The 18,406-nt window shown below is 51.3% G+C and overlaps 8 non-coding genes across 8 annotated transcripts; all 8 read right to left on the bottom strand.

Moving 5' to 3' along the window:
• Positions 1 to 536: 536 nt before the first annotated feature.
• trnam-cau (transfer RNA methionine (anticodon CAU)) lies at positions 537 to 608 on the bottom strand. The gene has a single exon. It is a non-coding gene; the product is annotated as a tRNA-Met (tRNA).
• Positions 609 to 3,145: 2,537 nt separating this feature from the next.
• Positions 3,146 to 3,217, bottom strand: trnam-cau (transfer RNA methionine (anticodon CAU)). The gene has a single exon. It is a non-coding gene; the product is annotated as a tRNA-Met (tRNA).
• Positions 3,218 to 7,058: 3,841 nt separating this feature from the next.
• On the bottom strand, positions 7,059 to 7,130 carry trnam-cau (transfer RNA methionine (anticodon CAU)). Its single transcript has one exon. It is a non-coding gene; the product is annotated as a tRNA-Met (tRNA).
• Positions 7,131 to 8,362: 1,232 nt separating this feature from the next.
• On the bottom strand, positions 8,363 to 8,434 carry trnam-cau (transfer RNA methionine (anticodon CAU)). Its single transcript has one exon. It is a non-coding gene; the product is annotated as a tRNA-Met (tRNA).
• Positions 8,435 to 10,971: 2,537 nt separating this feature from the next.
• trnam-cau (transfer RNA methionine (anticodon CAU)) lies at positions 10,972 to 11,043 on the bottom strand. The gene has a single exon. It is a non-coding gene; the product is annotated as a tRNA-Met (tRNA).
• Positions 11,044 to 13,580: 2,537 nt separating this feature from the next.
• On the bottom strand, positions 13,581 to 13,652 carry trnam-cau (transfer RNA methionine (anticodon CAU)). The gene has a single exon. It is a non-coding gene; the product is annotated as a tRNA-Met (tRNA).
• A 2,537-nt stretch (positions 13,653 to 16,189) lies between these two features.
• trnam-cau (transfer RNA methionine (anticodon CAU)) lies at positions 16,190 to 16,261 on the bottom strand. The gene has a single exon. It is a non-coding gene; the product is annotated as a tRNA-Met (tRNA).
• A 1,233-nt stretch (positions 16,262 to 17,494) lies between these two features.
• Positions 17,495 to 17,566, bottom strand: trnam-cau (transfer RNA methionine (anticodon CAU)). The gene has a single exon. It is a non-coding gene; the product is annotated as a tRNA-Met (tRNA).
• Between the last annotated feature and the right edge of the window lie 840 nt (positions 17,567 to 18,406).

Raw genomic sequence — 18,406 nt, 5'->3', positions numbered from 1 at the left:
TCCAGTGATTTGAGGTGATTGCTGTATATGGTCCATGTCTCTGAGCCACCCAGGAGGCCGGATATCACTACAGCCCTGTATACCATGAGCTTGGTGCCAGATTTGAAGGCCTGATCTTGGAACACTGTCTTCCTCCGGCGGCCGAAGGCCCAACAGCCTGTATCCTGCAATATTTACAGGACATCCTCTCTCGTCAACACTAACATTGTCCTTAACCAATACTGCCACCCCAACTGCTACCATTCATGTACACCCGATATCCAGCTATATTTACGGCCCACGCCTGCCCTTTGAGCCAGATCCCAATTATTGCCACAGCATCATATTCCGATTTGCTTGCAGATCAGCAAACTTATTTAGTAAAAGAAGAGGAAACAATAAGACTTTTAATATCAAGCTCATATTTTATGAGTGTGCTCTATCAGCCAAAGCTCCTCAAATTAATTGAAAGAGAATGATTTTAGAGATGCATCCTTGTCAAGGCTGGGATTAGTTGCAGTGCAAGTGTTGGCTGCAACCACATTAAAAGTTGCCTTTAGCAGAGGATGGTTTCGATCCATCGACCTCTGGGTTATGGGCCCAGCACGCTTCCGCTGCGCCACTCTGCTGCTGGTGTTGGAACTGATGAATTGCACCTCCTTGTGCTGGGACATGGCTGGTTGCGGTTGCGTGTGATTGACAGCTGCTCTAGTGAGCGGATTGGGCCGCGAGGTCACGTGGTGGATGGGCGTGATGAACCACTGCTCCAGTCATCACCAGAGGCAGTCCCTCGAAATCGAGGAAGACTTGCTTCCACTCTAAATGTGAGTTCTCAGGTGGCTGTTCAGTCCAATACGGGAATTACAGTCTCTGTCACAGCTGGGGAAGACAGTGGTTGAAGGAAAGGGTGGGTGGGAAGTCTGGTTTGCCGCACGCTCCTTCCGCTGCCTGCGCTTGTTTTCTGCATGTTCTCGGCGGCGAGACTCGAGGTGCTCAGCGCCCTCCCGGATGCTCTTCCTCCACTTAGGGCGCTCTTTGGCAAGAGATTCCCAGGTGTCGGTGGGGATGTTGCCCTTTATCAAGGAGGCTTTGAGGATGTCCTTGAAACGTTCCCTCTTCCCACCTGCGGCTCACTTGCCGTGTAGGATTCCTAGTAGAGCGCTTGTTTTGGGAGTCTTGTGTTAAGAATGCGGACAATGTGGCCCGCCCAATGGAGCTGGTCGAGTGTGGTCAGTGCTTCGATGCTGGGGATGTTGGCTTGATCGAGAGCACTGACGTTGAAGCGTCTATCCTCCCAGGGGATTTGCAGGATGTTGTGGTATTTCTCCAGCGATTTGAGGTGATTGCTGTATATGGTCCATGTCTCTGAGCCACCCAGGAGGCCGGATATCACTACAGCCCTGTATACCATGAGCTTGGTGCCAGATTTGAAGGCCTGATCTTGGAACACTGTCTTCCTCCGGCGGCCGAAGGCCCAACAGCCTGTATCCTGCAATATTTACAGGACATCCTCTCTCGTCAACACTAACATTGTCCTTAACCAATACTGCCACCCCAACTGCTACCATTCATGTACACCCGATATCCAGCTATATTTACGGCCCACGCCTGCCCTTTGAGCCAGATCCCAGTTATTGCCACAGCATCATATTCCGATTTGCTTGCAGATCAGCAAAACTTATTTAGTAAAAGAAGAGGAAACAATAAGACTTTTAATATCAAGCTCATATTTTATGAGTGTGCTCTATCAGCCAAAGCTCCTCAAATTAATTGAAAGAGAATGATTTTGGAGATGCATCCTTGTCAAGGCTGGGATTAGTTGCAGTGCAAGTGTTGGCTGCAACCACATTAAAAATTGCCTTTAGCAGAGGATGGTTTCGATCCATCGACTTCTGGGTTATGGGCCCAGCACGCTTCCGCTGCGCCACTCTGCTGTTGGTGGTGGAAATAATGAATTGCACCTCCTTGTGCTGGGACATGGCTGGCTGCGGTTGCGTGTGATTGACAGCTGCTCTAGTGAGCGGATTGGGCCGCGGGGTCACGTGGTGGATGGGCGTGATTAACCACTGCTCCAGTCATCACCAGAGGCAGTCCCTCGAAATCGAGGAAGACTTGCTTCCACTCTAAATGTGAGTTCTCAGGTGGCTGTTCAGTCCAATACGGGAATTACAGTCTCTGTCACAGCTGGGGAAGACAGTGGTTGAAGGAAAGGGTGGGTGGGAAGTCTGGTTTGCCGCACGCTCCTTCCGCTGCCTGCGCTTGTTTTCTGCATGTTCTCGGCGGCGAGACTCGAGGTGCTCAGCGCCCTCCCGGATGCTCTTCCTCCACTTAGGGCGCTCTTTGGCAAGAGATTCCCAGGTGTCGGTGGGGATGTTGCACTTTATCAAGGAGGCTTTGAGGATGTCCTTGAAACGTTCCCTCTTCCCACCTGCGGCTCACTTGCCGTGTAGGATTCCTAGTAGAGCGCTTGTTTTGGGAGTCTTGTGTTAAGAATGCGGACAATGTGGCCCGCCCAATGGAACTGGTCGAGTGTGGTCAGTGCTTCGATGCTGGGGATGTTGGCTTGATCGAGAGCACTGACGTTGAAGCGTCTATCCTCCCAGGGGATTTGCAGGATGTTGTGGTATTTCTCCAGTGATTTGAGGTGATTGCTGTGTATGGTCCATGTCTCTGAGCCACCCAGGAGGCCGGATATCACTACAGCCCTGTATACCATGAGCTTGGTGCCAGATTTGAAGGCCTGATCTTGGAACACTGTCTTCCTCCGGCGGCCGAAGGCCCAACAGCCTGTATCCTGCAATATTTACAGGACATCCTCTCTCGTCAACACTAACATTGTCCTTAACCAACACTGCCACCCCAACTGCTACCATTCATGTACACCCGATATCCAGCTATATTTACGGCCCACGCCTGCCCTTTGAGCCAGATCCCAATTGTTGCCACAGCATCATATTCCGATTTGCTTGCAGATCAGCAAACTTATTTAGTAAAAGAAGAGGAAACAATAAGACTTTTAATATCAAGCTCATATTTTATGAGTGTGCTCTATCAGCCAAAGCTCCTCAAATTAATTGAAAGAGAATGATTTGAGAGATGCATCCTTGTCAAGGCTGGGATTAGTTGCAGTGCAAGTGTTGGCTGCAACCACATTAAAAGTTGCCTTTAGCAGAGGATGGTTTCGATCCATCGACCTCTGGGTTATGGGCCCAGCACGCTTCCGCTGCGCCACTCTGCTGCTGGTGCTGGAAAAAATGAATTGCACCTCCTTGTGCTGGGACATGGCTGGCTGCGGTTGCGTGTGATTGACAGCTGCTCTAGTGAGCGGATTGGGCCGCGGGGTCACGTGGTGGATGGGCGTGATTAACCACTGCTCCAGTCATCACCAGAGGCAGTCCCTCGAAATCGAGGAAGACTTGCTTCCACTCTAAATGTGAGTTCTCAGGTGGCTGTTCAGTCCAATACGGGAATTACAGTCTCTGTCACAGCTGGGGAAGACAGTGGTTGAAGGAAAGGGTGGGTGGGAAGTCTGGTTTGCCGCACGCTCCTTCCGCTGCCTGCGCTTGTTTTCTGCATGTTCTCGGCGGCGAGACTCGAGGTGCTCAGCGCCCTCCCGGATGCTCTTCCTCCACTTAGGGCGCTCTTTGGCAAGAGATTCCCAGGTGTCGGTGGGGATGTTGCCCTTTATCAAGGAGGCTTTGAGGATGTCCTTGAAACGTTCCCTCTTCCCACCTGCGGCTCACTTGCCGTGTAGGATTCCTAGTAGAGCGCTTGTTTTGGGAGTCTTGTGTTAAGAATGCGGACAATGTGGCCCGCCCAATGGAGCTGGTCGAGTGTGGTCAGTGCTTCGATGCTGGGGATGTTGGCTTGATCGAGAGCACTGACGTTGAAGCGTCTATCCTCCCAGGGGATTTGCAGGATGTTGTGGTATTTCTCCAGTGATTTGAGGTGATTGCTGTATATGGTCCATGTCTCTGAGCCACCCAGGAGGCCGGATATCACTACAGCCCTGTATACCATGAGCTTGGTGCCAGATTTGAAGGCCTGATCTTGGAACACTGTCTTCCTCCGGCGGCCGAAGGCCCAACAGCCTGTATCCTGCAATATTTACAGGACATCCTCTCTCGTCAACACTAACATTGTCCTTAACCAATACTGCCACCCCAACTGCTACCATTCATGTACACCCGATATCCAGCTATATTTACGGCCCACGCCTGCCCTTTGAGCCAGATCCCAATTATTGCCACAGCATCATATTCCGATTTGCTTGCAGATCAGCAAACTTATTTAGTAAAAGAAGAGGAAACAATAAGACTTTTAATATCAAGCTCATATTTTATGAGTGTGCTCTATCAGCCAAAGCTCCTCAAATTAATTGAAAGAGAATGATTTTAGAGATGCATCCTTGTCAAGGCTGGGATTAGTTGCAGTGCAAGTGTTGGCTGCAACCACATTAAAAGTTGCCTTTAGCAGAGGATGGTTTCGATCCATCGACCTCTGTGTTATGGGCCCAGCACGCTTCCGCTGTGCCACTCTGCTGCTGGTGTTGGAACTGATGAATTGCACCTCCTTGTGCTGGGACATGGCTGGTTGCGGTTGCGTGTGATTGACAGCTGCTCTAGTGAGCGGATTGGGCCGCGAGGTCACGTGGTGGATGGGCGTGATGAACCACTGCTCCAGTCATCACCAGAGGCAGTCCCTCGAAATCGAGGAAGACTTGCTTCCACTCTAAATGTGAGTTCTCAGGTGGCTGTTCAGTCCAATACGGGAATTACAGTCTCTGTCACAGCTGGGGAAGACAGTGGTTGAAGGAAAGGGTGGGTGGGAAGTCTGGTTTGCCGCACGCTCCTTCCGCTGCCTGCGCTTGTTTTCTGCATGTTCTCGGCGGCGAGACTCGAGGTGCTCAGCGCCCTCCCGGATGCTCTTCCTCCACTTAGGGCGCTCTTTGGCAAGAGATTCCCAGGTGTCGGTGGGGATGTTGCCCTTTATCAAGGAGGCTTTGAGGATGTCCTTGAAACGTTCCCTCTTCCCACCTGCGGCTCACTTGCCGTGTAGGATTCCTAGTAGAGCGCTTGTTTTGGGAGTCTTGTGTTAAGAATGCGGACAATGTGGCCCGCCCAATGGAGCTGGTCGAGTGTGGTCAGTGCTTCGATGCTGGGGATGTTGGCTTGATCGAGAGCACTGACGTTGAAGCGTCTATCCTCCCAGGGGATTTGCAGGATGTTGTGGTATTTCTCCAGCGATTTGAGGTGATTGCTGTATATGGTCCATGTCTCTGAGCCACCCAGGAGGCCGGATATCACTACAGCCCTGTATACCATGAGCTTGGTGCCAGATTTGAAGGCCTGATCTTGGAACACTGTCTTCCTCCGGCGGCCGAAGGCCCAACAGCCTGTATCCTGCAATATTTACAGGACATCCTCTCTCGTCAACACTAACATTGTCCTTAACCAATACTGCCACCCCAACTGCTACCATTCATGTACACCCGATATCCAGCTATATTTACGGCCCACGCCTGCCCTTTGAGCCAGATCCCAGTTATTGCCACAGCATCATATTCCGATTTGCTTGCAGATCAGCAAAACTTATTTAGTAAAAGAAGAGGAAACAATAAGACTTTTAATATCAAGCTCATATTTTATGAGTGTGCTCTATCAGCCAAAGCTCCTCAAATTAATTGAAAGAGAATGATTTTGGAGATGCATCCTTGTCAAGGCTGGGATTAGTTGCAGTGCAAGTGTTCGCTGCAACCACATTAAAAATTGCCTTTAGCAGAGGATGGTTTCGATCCATCGACTTCTGGGTTATGGGCCCAGCACGCTTCCGCTGCGCCACTCTGCTGTTGGTGGTGGAAATAATGAATTGCACCTCCTTGTGCTGGGACATGGCTGGCTGCGGTTGCGTGTGATTGACAGCTGCTCTAGTGAGCGGATTGGGCCGCGGGGTCACGTGGTGGATGGGCGTGATTAACCACTGCTCCAGTCATCACCAGAGGCAGTCCCTCGAAATCGAGGAAGACTTGCTTCCACTCTAAATGTGAGTTCTCAGGTGGCTGTTCAGTCCAATACGGGAATTACAGTCTCTGTCACAGCTGGGGAAGACAGTGGTTGAAGGAAAGGGTGGGTGGGAAGTCTGGTTTGCCGCACGCTCCTTCCGCTGCCTGCGCTTGTTTTCTGCATGTTCTCGGCGGCGAGACTCGAGGTGCTCAGCGCCCTCCCGGATGCTCTTCCTCCACTTAGGGCGCTCTTTGGCAAGAGATTCCCAGGTGTCGGTGGGGATGTTGCCCTTTATCAAGGAGGCTTTGAGGATGTCCTTGAAACGTTCCCTCTTCCCACCTGCGGCTCACTTGCCGTGTAGGATTCCTAGTAGAGCGCTTGTTTTGGGAGTCTTGTGTTAAGAATGCGGACAATGTGGCCCGCCCAATGGAGCTGGTCGAGTGTGGTCAGTGCTTCGATGCTGGGGATGTTGGCTTGATCGAGAGCACTGACGTTGAAGCGTCTATCCTCCCAGGGGATTTGCAGGATGTTGTGGTATTTCTCCAGTGATTTGAGGTGATTGCTGTATATGGTCCATGTCTCTGAGCCACCCAGGAGGCCGGATATCACTACAGCCCTGTATACCATGAGCTTGGTGCCAGATTTGAAGGCCTGATCTTGGAACACTGTCTTCCTCCGGCGGCCGAAGGCCCAACAGCCTGTATCCTGCAATATTTACAGGACATCCTCTCTCGTCAACACTAACATTGTCCTTAACCAATACTGCCACCCCAACTGCTACCATTCATGTACACCCGATATCCAGCTATATTTACGGCCCACGCCTGCCCTTTGAGCCAGATCCCAATAATTGCCACAGCATCATATTCCGATTTGCTTGCAGATCAGCAAACTTATTTAGTAAAAGAAGAGGAAACAATAAGACTTTTAATATCAAGCTCATATTTTATGAGTGTGCTCTATCAGCCAAAGCTCCTCAAATTAATTGAAAGAGAATGATTTGAGAGATGCATCCTTGTCAAGGCTGGGATTAGTTGCAGTGCAAGTGTTGGCTGCAACCACATTAAAAGTTGCCTTTAGCAGAGGATGGTTTCGATCCATCGACCTCTGGGTTATGGGCCCAGCACGCTTCCGCTGCGCCACTCTGCTGCTGGTGTTGGAACTGATGAATTGCACCTCCTTGTGCTTGGACATGGCTGGCTGCGGTTGCGTGTGATTGACAGCTGCTCTAGTGAGCGGATTGGGCCGCGGGGTCACGTGGTGGATGGGCGTGATTAACCACTGCTCCAGTCATCACCAGAGGCAGTCCCTCGAAATCGAGGAAGACTTGCTTCCACTCTAAATGTGAGTTCTCAGGTGGCTGTTCAGTCCAATACGGGAATTACAGTCTCTGTCACAGCTGGGGAAGACAGTGGTTGAAGGAAAGGGTGGGTGGGAAGTCTGGTTTGCCGCACGCTCCTTCCGCTGCCTGCGCTTGTTTTCTGCATGTTCTCGGCGGCGAGACTCGAGGTGCTCAGCGCCCTCCCGGATGCTCTTCCTCCACTTAGGGCGCTCTTTGGCAAGAGATTCCCAGGTGTCGGTGGGGATGTTGCCCTTTATCAAGGAGGCTTTGAGGATGTCCTTGAAACGTTCCCTCTTCCCACCTGCGGCTCACTTGCCGTGTAGGATTCCTAGTAGAGCGCTTGTTTTGGGAGTCTTGTGTTAAGAATGCGGACAATGTGGCCCGCCCAATGGAGCTGGTCGAGTGTGGTCAGTGCTTCGATGCTGGGGATGTTGGCTTGATCGAGAGCACTGACGTTGAAGCGTCTATCCTCCCAGGGGATTTGCAGGATGTTGTGGTATTTCTCCAGTGATTTGAGGTGATTGCTGTATATGGTCCATGTCTCTGAGCCACCCAGGAGGCCGGATATCACTACAGCCCTGTATACCATGAGCTTGGTGCCAGATTTGAAGGCCTGATCTTGGAACACTGTCTTCCTCCGGCGGCCGAAGGCCCAACAGCCTGTATCCTGCAATATTTACAGGACATCCTCTCTCGTCAACACTAACATTGTCCTTAACCAATACTGCCACCCCAACTGCTACCATTCATGTACACCCGATATCCAGCTATATTTACGGCCCACGCCTGCCCTTTGAGCCAGATCCCAATTATTGCCACAGCATCATATTCCGATTTGCTTGCAGATCAGCAAACTTATTTAGTAAAAGAAGAGGAAACAATAAGACTTTTAATATCAAGCTCATATTTTATGAGTGTGCTCTATCAGCCAAAGCTCCTCAAATTAATTGAAAGAGAATGATTTTAGAGATGCATCCTTGTCAAGGCTGGGATTAGTTGCAGTGCAAGTGTTGGCTGCAACCACATTAAAAGTTGCCTTTAGCAGAGGATGGTTTCGATCCATCGACCTCTGGGTTATGGGCCCAGCACGCTTCCGCTGCGCCACTCTGCTGCTGGTGTTGGAACTGATGAATTGCACCTCCTTGTGCTGGGACATGGCTGGTTGCGGTTGCGTGTGATTGACAGCTGCTCTAGTGAGCGGATTGGGCCGCGAGGTCACGTGGTGGATGGGCGTGATGAACCACTGCTCCAGTCATCACCAGAGGCAGTCCCTCGAAATCGAGGAAGACTTGCTTCCACTCTAAATGTGAGTTCTCAGGTGGCTGTTCAGTCCAATACGGGAATTACAGTCTCTGTCACAGCTGGGGAAGACAGTGGTTGAAGGAAAGGGTGGGTGGGAAGTCTGGTTTGCCGCACGCTCCTTCCGCTGCCTGCGCTTGTTTTCTGCATGTTCTCGGCGGCGAGACTCGAGGTGCTCAGCGCCCTCCCGGATGCTCTTCCTCCACTTAGGGCGCTCTTTGGCAAGAGATTCCCAGGTGTCGGTGGGGATGTTGCCCTTTATCAAGGAGGCTTTGAGGATGTCCTTGAAACGTTCCCTCTTCCCACCTGCGGCTCACTTGCCGTGTAGGATTCCTAGTAGAGCGCTTGTTTTGGGAGTCTTGTGTTAAGAATGCGGACAATGTGGCCCGCCCAATGGAGCTGGTCGAGTGTGGTCAGTGCTTCGATGCTGGGGATGTTGGCTTGATCGAGAGCACTGACGTTGAAGCGTCTATCCTCCCAGGGGATTTGCAGGATGTTGTGGTATTTCTCCAGCGATTTGAGGTGATTGCTGTATATGGTCCATGTCTCTGAGCCACCCAGGAGGCCGGATATCACTACAGCCCTGTATACCATGAGCTTGGTGCCAGATTTGAAGGCCTGATCTTGGAACACTGTCTTCCTCCGGCGGCCGAAGGCCCAACAGCCTGTATCCTGCAATATTTACAGGACATCCTCTCTCGTCAACACTAACATTGTCCTTAACCAATACTGCCACCCCAACTGCTACCATTCATGTACACCCGATATCCAGCTATATTTACGGCCCACGCCTGCCCTTTGAGCCAGATCCCAGTTATTGCCACAGCATCATATTCCGATTTGCTTGCAGATCAGCAAAACTTATTTAGTAAAAGAAGAGGAAACAATAAGACTTTTAATATCAAGCTCATATTTTATGAGTGTGCTCTATCAGCCAAAGCTCCTCAAATTAATTGAAAGAGAATGATTTTGGAGATGCATCCTTGTCAAGGCTGGGATTAGTTGCAGTGCAAGTGTTGGCTGCAACCACATTAAAAATTGCCTTTAGCAGAGGATGGTTTCGATCCATCGACTTCTGGGTTATGGGCCCAGCACGCTTCCGCTGCGCCACTCTGCTGTTGGTGGTGGAAATAATGAATTGCACCTCCTTGTGCTGGGACATGGCTGGCTGCGGTTGCGTGTGATTGACAGCTGCTCTAGTGAGCGGATTGGGCCGCGGGGTCATGTGGTGGATGGGCGTGATTAACCACTGCTCCAGTCATCACCAGAGGCAGTCCCTCGAAATCGAGGAAGACTTGCTTCCACTCTAAATGTGAGTTCTCAGGTGGCTGTTCAGTCCAATACGGGAATTACAGTCTCTGTCACAGCTGGGGAAGACAGTGGTTGAAGGAAAGGGTGGGTGGGAAGTCTGGTTTGCCGCACGCTCCTTCCGCTGCCTGCGCTTGTTTTCTGCATGTTCTCGGCGGCGAGACTCGAGGTGCTCAGCGCCCTCCCGGATGCTCTTCCTCCACTTAGGGCGCTCTTTGGCAAGAGATTCCCAGGTGTCGGTGGGGATGTTGCACTTTATCAAGGAGGCTTTGAGGATGTCCTTGAAACGTTCCCTCTTCCCACCTGCGGCTCACTTGCCGTGTAGGATTCCTAGTAGAGCGCTTGTTTTGGGAGTCTTGTGTTAAGAATGCGGACAATGTGGCCCGCCCAATGGAACTGGTCGAGTGTGGTCAGTGCTTCGATGCTGGGGATGTTGGCTTGATCGAGAGCACTGACGTTGAAGCGTCTATCCTCCCAGGGGATTTGCAGGATGTTGTGGTATTTCTCCAGTGATTTGAGGTGATTGCTGTGTATGGTCCATGTCTCTGAGCCACCCAGGAGGCCGGATATCACTACAGCCCTGTATACCATGAGCTTGGTGCCAGATTTGAAGGCCTGATCTTGGAACACTGTCTTCCTCCGGCGGCCGAAGGCCCAACAGCCTGTATCCTGCAATATTTACAGGACATCCTCTCTCGTCAACACTAACATTGTCCTTAACCAACACTGCCACCCCAACTGCTACCATTCATGTACACCCGATATCCAGCTATATTTACGGCCCACGCCTGCCCTTTGAGCCAGATCCCAATTGTTGCCACAGCATCATATTCCGATTTGCTTGCAGATCAGCAAACTTATTTAGTAAAAGAAGAGGAAACAATAAGACTTTTAATATCAAGCTCATATTTTATGAGTGTGCTCTATCAGCCAAAGCTCCTCAAATTAATTGAAAGAGAATGATTTGAGAGATGCATCCTTGTCAAGGCTGGGATTAGTTGCAGTGCAAGTGTTGGCTGCAACCACATTAAAAGTTGCCTTTAGCAGAGGATGGTTTCGATCCATCGACCTCTGGGTTATGGGCCCAGCACGCTTCCGCTGCGCCACTCTGCTGCTGGTGTTGGAACTGATGAATTGCACCTCCTTGTGCTGGGACATGGCTGGTTGCGGTTGCGTGTGATTGACAGCTGCTCTAGTGAGCGGATTGGGCCGCGAGGTCACGTGGTGGATGGGCGTGATGAACCACTGCTCCAGTCATCACCAGAGGCAGTCCCTCGAAATCGAGGAAGACTTGCTTCCACTCTAAATGTGAGTTCTCAGGTGGCTGTTCAGTCCAATACGGGAATTACAGTCTCTGTCACAGCTGGGGAAGACAGTGGTTGAAGGAAAGGGTGGGTGGGAAGTCTGGTTTGCCGCACGCTCCTTCCGCTGCCTGCGCTTGTTTTCTGCATGTTCTCGGCGGCGAGACTCGAGGTGCTCAGCGCCCTCCCGGATGCTCTTCCTCCACTTAGGGCGCTCTTTGGCAAGAGATTCCCAGGTGTCGGTGGGGATGTTGCCCTTTATCAAGGAGGCTTTGAGGATGTCCTTGAAACGTTCCCTCTTCCCACCTGCGGCTCACTTGCCGTGTAGGATTCCTAGTAGAGCGCTTGTTTTGGGAGTCTTGTGTTAAGAATGCGGACAATGTGGCCCGCCCAATGGAGCTGGTCGAGTGTGGTCAGTGCTTCGATGCTGGGGATGTTGGCTTGATCGAGAGCACTGACGTTGAAGCGTCTATCCTCCCAGGGGATTTGCAGGATGTTGTGGTATTTCTCCAGCGATTTGAGGTGATTGCTGTATATGGTCCATGTCTCTGAGCCACCCAGGAGGCCGGATATCACTACAGCCCTGTATACCATGAGCTTGGTGCCAGATTTGAAGGCCTGATCTTGGAACACTGTCTTCCTCCGGCGGCCGAAGGCCCAACAGCCTGTATCCTGCAATATTTACAGGACATCCTCTCTCGTCAACACTAACATTGTCCTTAACCAATACTGCCACCCCAACTGCTACCATTCATGTACACCCGATATCCAGCTATATTTACGGCCCACGCCTGCCCTTTGAGCCAGATCCCAGTTATTGCCACAGCATCATATTCCGATTTGCTTGCAGATCAGCAAAACTTATTTAGTAAAAGAAGAGGAAACAATAAGACTTTTAATATCAAGCTCATATTTTATGAGTGTGCTCTATCAGCCAAAGCTCCTCAAATTAATTGAAAGAGAATGATTTTGGAGATGCATCCTTGTCAAGGCTGGGATTAGTTGCAGTGCAAGTGTTGGCTGCAACCACATTAAAAATTGCCTTTAGCAGAGGATGGTTTCGATCCATCGACTTCTGGGTTATGGGCCCAGCACGCTTCCGCTGCGCCACTCTGCTGTTGGTGGTGGAAATAATGAATTGCACCTCCTTGTGCTGGGACATGGCTGGCTGCGGTTGCGTGTGATTGACAGCTGCTCTAGTGAGCGGATTGGGCCGCGGGGTCATGTGGTGGATGGGCGTGATTAACCACTGCTCCAGTCATCACCAGAGGCAGTCCCTCGAAATCGAGGAAGACTTGCTTCCACTCTAAATGTGAGTTCTCAGGTGGCTGTTCAGTCCAATACGGGAATTACAGTCTCTGTCACAGCTGGGGAAGACAGTGGTTGAAGGAAAGGGTGGGTGGGAAGTCTGGTTTGCCGCACGCTCCTTCCGCTGCCTGCGCTTGTTTTCTGCATGTTCTCGGCGGCGAGACTCGAGGTGCTCAGCGCCCTCCCGGATGCTCTTCCTCCACTTAGGGCGCTCTTTGGCAAGAGATTCCCAGGTGTCGGTGGGGATGTTGCACTTTATCAAGGAGGCTTTGAGGATGTCCTTGAAACGTTCCCTCTTCCCACCTGCGGCTCACTTGCCGTGTAGGATTCCTAGTAGAGCGCTTGTTTTGGGAGTCTTGTGTTAAGAATGCGGACAATGTGGCCCGCCCAATGGAACTGGTCGAGTGTGGTCAGTGCTTCGATGCTGGGGATGTTGGCTTGATCGAGAGCACTGACGTTGAAGCGTCTATCCTCCCAGGGGATTTGCAGGATGTTGTGGTATTTCTCCAGTGATTTGAGGTGATTGCTGTGTATGGTCCATGTCTCTGAGCCACCCAGGAGGCCGGATATCACTACAGCCCTGTATACCATGAGCTTGGTGCCAGATTTGAAGGCCTGATCTTGGAACACTGTCTTCCTCCGGCGGCCGAAGGCCCAACAGCCTGTATCCTGCAATATTTACAGGACATCCTCTCTCGTCAACACTAACATTGTCCTTAACCAACACTGCCACCCCAACTGCTACCATTCATGTACACCCGATATCCAGCTATATTTACGGCCCACGCCTGCCCTTTGAGCCAGATCCCAATTGTTGCCACAGCATCATATTCCGATTTGCTTGCAGATCAGCAAACTTATTTAGTAAAAGAAGAGGAAACAATAAGACTTTTAATATCAAGCTCATATTTTATGAGTGTGCTCTATCAGCCAAAGCTCCTCAAATTAATTGAAAGAGAATGATTTGAGAGATGCATCCTTGTCAAGGCTGGGATTAGTTGCAGTGCAAGTGTTGGCTGCAACCACATTAAAAGTTGCCTTTAGCAGAGGATGGTTTCGATCCATCGACCTCTGGGTTATGGGCCCAGCACGCTTCCGCTGCGCCACTCTGCTGCTGGTGTTGGAACTGATGAATTGCACCTCCTTGTGCTGGGACATGGCTGGTTGCGGTTGCGTGTGATTGACAGCTGCTCTAGTGAGCGGATTGGGCCGCGAGGTCACGTGGTGGATGGGCGTGATGAACCACTGCTCCAGTCATCACCAGAGGCAGTCCCTCGAAATCGAGGAAGACTTGCTTCCACTCTAAATGTGAGTTCTCAGGTGGCTGTTCAGTCCAATACGGGAATTACAGTCTCTGTCACAGCTGGGGCAGACAGTGGTTGAAGGAAAGGGTGGGTGGGAAGTCTGGTTTGCCGCACGCTCCTTCCGCTGCCTGCGCTTGTTTTCTGCATGTTCTCGGCGGCGAGACTCGAGGTGCTCAGCGCCCTCCCGGATGCTCTTCCTCCACTTAGGGCGCTCTTTGGCAAGAGATTCCCAGGTGTCGGTGGGGATGTTGCCCTTTATCAAGGAGGCTTTGAGGATGTCCTTGAAACGTTCCCTCTTCCCACCTGCGGCTCACTTGCCGTGTAGGATTCCTAGTAGAGCGCTTGTTTTGGGAGTCTTGTGTCGAGAATGCGGACAATGTGGCCCGCCCAATGGAGCTGGTCGAGTGTGGTCAGTGCTTCGATGCTGGGGATGTTGGCTTGATCGAGAGCACTGACGTTGAAGCGTCTATCCTCCCAGGGGATTTGCAGGATGTTGTGGTATTTCTCCAGTGATTTGAGGTGATTGCTGTATATGGTCCATGTCTCTGAGCCACCCAGGAGGCCGGATATCACTACAGCCCTGTATACCATGAGCTTGGTGCCAGATTTGAAGGCCTGATCTTGGAACACTGTCTTCCTCCGGCGGCCGAAGGCCCAACAGCCTGTATCCTGCAATATTTACAGGACATCCTCTCTCGTCAACACTAACATTGTCCTTAACCAATACTGCCACCCCAACTGCTACCATTCATGTACACCCGATATCCAGCTATATTTACGGCCCACGCCTGCCCTTTGAGCCAGATCCCAGTTATTGCCACAGCATCATATTCCGATTTGCTTGCAGATCAGCAAAACTTATTTAGTAAAAGAAGAGGAAACAATAAGACTTTTAATATCAAGCTCATATTTTATGAGTGTGCTCTATCAGCCAAAGCTCCTCAAATTAATTGAAAGAGAATGATTTTGGAGATGCATCCTTGTCAAGGCTGGGATTAGTTGCAGTGCAAGTGTTGGCTGCAACCACATTAAAAATTGCCTTTAGCAGAGGATGGTTTCGATCCATCGACTTCTGGGTTATGGGCCCAGCACGCTTCCGCTGCGCCACTCTGCTGTTGGTGGTGGAAATAATGAATTGCACCTCCTTGTGCTGGGACATGGCTGGCTGCGGTTGCGTGTGATTGACAGCTGCTCTAGTGAGCGGATTGGGCCGCGGGGTCACGTGGTGGATGGGCGTGATTAACCACTGCTCCAGTCATCACCAGAGGCAGTCCCTCGAAATCGAGGAAGACTTGCTTCCACTCTAAATGTGAGTTCTCAGGTGGCTGTTCAGTCCAATACGGGAATTAGAGTCTCTGTCACAGCTGGGGAAGACAGTGGTTGAAGGAAAGGGTGGGTGGGAAGTCTGGTTTGCCGCACGCTCCTTCCGCTGCCTGCGCTTGTTTTCTGCATGTTCTCGGCGGCGAGACTCGAGGTGCTCAGCGCCCTCCCGGATGCTCTTCCTCCACTTAGGGCGCTCTTTGGCAAGAGATTCCCAGGTGTCGGTGGGGATGTTGCCCTTTATCAAGGAGGCTTTGAGGATGTCCTTGAAACGTTCCCTCTTCCCACCTGCGGCTCACTTGCCGTGTAGGATTCCTAGTAGAGCGCTTGTTTTGGGAGTCTTGTGTTAAGAATGCGGACAATGTGGCCCGCCCAATGGAGCTGGTCGAGTGTGGTCAGTGCTTCGATGCTGGGGATGTTGGCTTGATCGAGAGCACTGACGTTGAAGCGTCTATCCTCCCAGGGGATTTGCAGGATGTTGTGGTATTTCTCCAGTGATTTGAGGTGATTGCTGTATATGGTCCATGTCTCTGAGCCACCCAGGAGGCCGGATATCACTACAGCCCTGTATACCATGAGCTTGGTGCCAGATTTGAAGGCCTGATCTTGGAACACTGTCTTCCTCCGGCGGCCGAAGGCCCAACAGCCTGTATCCTGCAATATTTACAGGACATCCTCTCTCGTCAACACTAACATTGTCCTTAACCAATACTGCCACCCCAACTGCTACCATTCATGTACACCCGATATCCAGCTATATTTACGGCCCACGCCTGCCCTTTGAGCCAGATCCCAATTATTGCCACAGCATCATATTCCGATTTGCTTGCAGATCAGCAAACTTATTTAGTAAAAGAAGAGGAAACAATAAGACTTTTAATATCAAGCTCATATTTTATGAGTGTGCTCTATCAGCCAAAGCTCCTCAAATTAATTGAAAGAGAATGATTTGAGAGATGCATCCTTGTCAAGGCTGGGATTAGTTGCAGTGCAAGTGTTGGCTGCAACCACATTAAAAGTTGCCTTTAGCAGAGGATGGTTTCGATCCATCGACCTCTGGGTTATGGGCCCAGCACGCTTCCGCTGCGCCACTCTGCTGCTGGTGTTGGAACTGATGAATTGCACCTCCTTGTGCTGGGACATGGCTGGTTGCGGTTGCGTGTGATTGACAGCTGCTCTAGTGAGCGGATTGGGCCGCGAGGTCACGTGGTGGATGGGCGTGATGAACCACTGCTCCAGTCATCACCAGAGGCAGTCCCTCGAAATCGAGGAAGACTTGCTTCCACTCTAAATGTGAGTTCTCAGGTGGCTGTTCAGTCCAATACGGGAATTACAGTCTCTGTCACAGCTGGGGAAGACAGTGGTTGAAGGAAAGGGTGGGTGGGAAGTCTGGTTTGCCGCACGCTCCTTCCGCTGCCTGCGCTTGTTTTCTGCATGTTCTCGGCGGCGAGACTCGAGGTGCTCAGCGCCCTCCCGGATGCTCTTCCTCCACTTAGGGCGCTCTTTGGCAAGAGATTCCCAGGTGTCGGTGGGGATGTTGCCCTTTATCAAGGAGGCTTTGAGGATGTCCTTGAAACGTTCCCTCTTCCCACCTGCGGCTCACTTGCCGTGTAGGATTCCTAGTAGAGCGCTTGTTTTGGGAGTCTTGTGTTAAGAATGCGGACAATGTGGCCCGCCCAATGGAGCTGGTCGAGTGTGGTCAGTGCTTCGATGCTGGGGATGTTGGCTTGATCGAGAGCACTGACGTTGAAGCGTCTATCCTCCCAGGGGATTTGCAGGATGTTGTGGTATTTCTCCAGCGATTTGAGGTGATTGCTGTATATGGTCCATGTCTCTGAGCCACCCAGGAGGCCGGATATCACTACAGCCCTGTATACCATGAGCTTGGTGCCAGATTTGAAGGCCTGATCTTGGAACACTGTCTTCCTCCGGCGGCCGAAGGCCCAACAGCCTGTATCCTGCAATATTTACAGGACATCCTCTCTCGTCAACACTAACATTGTCCTTAACCAATACTGCCACCCCAACTGCTACCATTCATGTACACCCGATATCCAGCTATATTTACGGCCCACGCCTGCCCTTTGAGCCAGATCCCAGTTATTGCCACAGCATCATATTCCGATTTGCTTGCAGATCAGCAAAACTTATTTAGTAAAAGAAGAGGAAACAATAAGACTTTTAATATCAAGCTCATATTTTATGAGTGTGCTCTATCAGCCAAAGCTCCTCAAATTAATTGAAAGAGAATGATTTTAGAGATGCATCCTTGTCAAGGCTGGGATTAGTTGCAGTGCAAGTGTTGGCTGCAACCACATTAAAAGTTGCCTTTAGCAGAGGATGGTTTCGATCCATCGACCTCTGGGTTATGGGCCCAGCACGCTTCCGCTGCGCCACTCTGCTGCTGGTGTTGGAACTGATGAATTGCACCTCCTTGTGCTGGGACATGGCTGGCTGCGGTTGCGTGTGATTGACAGCTGCTCTAGTGAGCGGATTGGGCCGCGGGGTCACGTGGTGGATGGGCGTGATTAACCACTGCTCCAGTCATCACCAGAGGCAGTCCCTCGAAATCGAGGAAGACTTGCTTCCACTCTAAATGTGAGTTCTCAGGTGGCTGTTCAGTCCAATACGGGAATTACAGTCTCTGTCACAGCTGGGGAAGACAGTGGTTGAAGGAAAGGGTGGGTGGGAAGTCTGGTTTGCCGCACGCTCCTTCCGCTGCCTGCGCTTGTTTTCTGCATGTTCTCGGCGGCGAGACTCGAGGTGCTCAGCGCCCTCCCGGATGCTCTTCCTCCACTTAGGGCGCTCTTTGGCAAGAGATTCCCAGGTGTCGGTGGGGATGTTGCCATTTATCAAGGAGGCTTTGAGGATGTCCTTGAAACGTTCCCTCTTCCCACCTGCGGCTCACTTGCCGTGTAGGATTCCTAGTAGAGCGCTTGTTTTGGGAGTCTTGTGTTAAGAATGCGGACAATGTGGCCCGCCCAATGGAGCTGGTCGAGTGTGGTCAGTGCTTCGATGCTGGGGATGTTGGCTTGATCGAGAGCACTGACGTTGAAGCGTCTATCCTCCCAGGGGATTTGCAGGATGTTGTGGTATTTCTCCAGTGATTTGAGGTGATTGCTGTATATGGTCCATGTCTCTGAGCCACCCAGGAGGCCGGATATCACTACAGCCCTGTATACCATGAGCTTGGTGCCAGATTTGAAGGCCTGATCTTGGAACACTGTCTTCCTCCGGCGGCCG

The sequence above is a fragment of the Pristiophorus japonicus genome, chromosome 7, assembly GCF_044704955.1.
Source record: "Pristiophorus japonicus isolate sPriJap1 chromosome 7, sPriJap1.hap1, whole genome shotgun sequence".
Classification (NCBI taxonomy): Eukaryota; Metazoa; Chordata; class Chondrichthyes; family Pristiophoridae; genus Pristiophorus; species Pristiophorus japonicus.
Note: the sequence above shows the minus strand (reverse complement) of the source record. Positions and strands in the feature narration are given on the sequence as shown.